We start from the raw sequence: 2,917 nt of genomic DNA on the forward strand, positions 1-2,917 counted from the left end.
GCCACCGTTTTCCTGTGTTGGTATTTTCACCTGGAACATTCGTGAAAGGACTCTGTGCCCCTGAAGCTACTCTGTTCCATCCCACCCCACCATGCACTGGGGCCCCCAGCTCACATCTAGGCTTGCACCCACTTATCACCTGGATGATGTCACTGGACCTGTCCAAGCCTCAATTTGCCAGGCTGTGGACTGGGGATAATGATTGTCCCTGCTTACAAGGTTGTCAGGAAGATTCAGTGAGGTAAAGCTTGGGAGTTGTGTGGGATGTCAAGATGGTGATAGCATTGTCATTTCTATTGCTGGTAACCATTGGGGTGGTGTCCCCCGGTGCTGGATCCGGCAGGACACCCCTCCGTGGCTCTCACCATGTTCCCCACACACAAGGCTGCTCCCACCGGGCCAACAGGAGCCTTGTTTCTGAGTTCACCCTCATCCATGCCTAGCTGGGGGGAATGGGAAGGTCAAGCACAGATAGGTCAGTGTGAACGTCCGGCCGGGCCTGGGCCTGGATCCTGTGGACCAGAACACAGAGCCATCTTTCTTAGACTCTGGACTCTGGAAACCTGCCCTTCCCCATCCCTCTTCCAGCTCCAGACGCCCTCGCCAGGCCATGCACGTGCAAGGGCTTGTCTTCTTGTGCCGTGTGCTTTGTCCTCCAGACTTCTCAGTTCTAAGATGACCGAGATGTGTCTTCAAAACCTGTCCAAATTTCCTTTTATAAAAAGAGTGGACAAAATTCCAAAGCCACCCCAATTCTGCCATTGTGTGTGCATGTGACGTGAAGTACGGGTCTGCCCACATCCCTCTTGAAAACCAGAACAGAAGAACGCACACAGAGCTTTGGGCACTCAAGGGGGTCAGAGCTCAACAACAGGACGTCTTCAGGTGACCATGTGTGCTCCCGTACACCACGGTAACCGCCCGGCTTGGCATGTTAGCAGATGGCAGCTTCTTGGGTAGCCTCAAGATGCCACGGACGCAGTCGTGTGCTAAACACAGGAGCGTCTCGCCTCTCAGATGAGAGGACGGGCTCGCCCGCTGGATGCGGCGTGAGATGGGCAATAAACGGCCGCTATCCAGGACCACCACAGGGCAAGAGACCTGCATAAAGGCATTTCAATATTTCTGCAAACTCACAAAGAATGAGCCATTTCCCTTTCATATTTAATAAAGATCTCCTCCGTCAGCTGCAGCCAGTGATAAGCGTAATATCCGTAAATGGTTAATCCCGGGATCACGGCTCAAGTGTTTTCTGCTGGTTGGAGCAAGAAAGCTGTTAGGAGCTGCAGTGTGCATTTCATAAACCCAAGGAAAAAAAAATTTTTTTGACTTGGCTTTTTAGTCTATCTTAAATGCTTTCTTTTTCAGGGGTGAGATAAGGCCTGGTTCTTCCCATAAAACTAGAGCTTAGCCAGCCCCAGTCTCTCTTGGTGAAGGAGAAGGTCCTGTCTGTGCACAGATGTCTCAGATTAAATTGTACCTTGCAGTCCTTCCCGAGCTAGCACTAGATGGACTGCCAGAAAGGCCGGAGGCAAGAACTGAATTGCTTTGGTTTCAGTACACAGCGAATTTGGCTCAGACAAGCTGAATCAGTACATTAAATGTGAATCCCTCACAGATTTGAAAGCAGCCTTTAGCACAATTATTGACTGTGAGTGATGATTATGTCTAATTGGGGGAGACTTTTGCTACCTGTAGCTCAGCTGGAGTCACCCGCGCAGCAGCAAGGCTCTGCCTCTTAATTCAATGTTCCAGCTTGAGAGTGGCGGTTGAAGCTAAATCCTGACGTGTGTACACATGGTCGATAAACTTTAATAAACTTTACAGGTTCAGTAACTAGGCTGAGCATATAATTCAATTTTTTAATTCAGGAAAGGAAAATGGCTAACAAGTCTGCTGGCTTCCAACAATGCCCTCGCTCACACGGGCAGACACCTTCGGGAACAGGGACACGGGGCCGAGCCTCGCTCCTCCTGGTGCTGCTGGAGCCCACCCTCGCCTGGCCGCCCCCACACACGCCCTCCAGGGCCGGAGCCGGGCTCCGCAGGCCGGGACCCGCGGCTGCAGCTCAGTGTGGAAAACAAAGTAATGGGACAGTTTCACATCCTTTGTTAGGGGTTATGTCAATAACCAGGGGACGCGGATGGATTTCTTCATAGAGCCGCTGGCTTGCCCAGACCTGGGTCCTTCTGACTCATTTCCACATCCAACCAGCAGTCACACCAAAGCTCCAGAGCAGGCTCGTTCTCCCCAAAGTTACTGACTTTTCTCAGCAAATTAAAGGCAATTTTCTCATGGGTGTTAAATTTAGAATCTTATTTATTTATTTTTTTTGCGCTCTTTGGAAAAGACATCCACACACACACACCAGATCCTGTCCATATACTGGCTGTGAATGTCTCTTTTCCCAAGTGTGTGTGTGTGTGTGTGTGTGTTTATGTGTGCGGTCAACCCCCTAGCAGTGTTCTAGTTGGAGTAAATTCATTTTGAATGAGAGTCAGGCCACTTGACATTATTTTAAAGAGCATTTATGGCAGAATTTGCAAATAAATGCCTTTCCTGGGCTGCAGACTCAAAGCTGGGCCTTGCTTCCCCATGAAATCATTCCTCAAGTCCTGCACAAGCTGAGTCGCCAGGCCTGTTTGCCATTAATTTTCCTTGTGAGGAATGGGCCGGCATCCACATGGAGTTGAGTTATGAATTTCTGCAAATTGGAGCATTCATTAGAGTAATAAAAACACAACCTGTGGAGGTCTGCATTGAGGACAGCGGGCGGGGCAGGGAGGGGTGGGTTGGTAGGCCGTGTGCACAGGTGAGGGCCAGTCATCCTGCGAGGCCTGGAGCAGGGCCGTGCCCACACGTCTGGCTCCGTGGCTGCACCGTGTCCCTCACGTGTGACTGTGTCTCAGGGAAGGCC

Source organism: Leptonychotes weddellii, chromosome 7 (genome assembly GCF_054177405.1).
Source record: "Leptonychotes weddellii isolate Sample4059 chromosome 7, ASM5417740v2, whole genome shotgun sequence".
Taxonomy (NCBI): domain Eukaryota; kingdom Metazoa; phylum Chordata; class Mammalia; order Carnivora; family Phocidae; genus Leptonychotes; species Leptonychotes weddellii.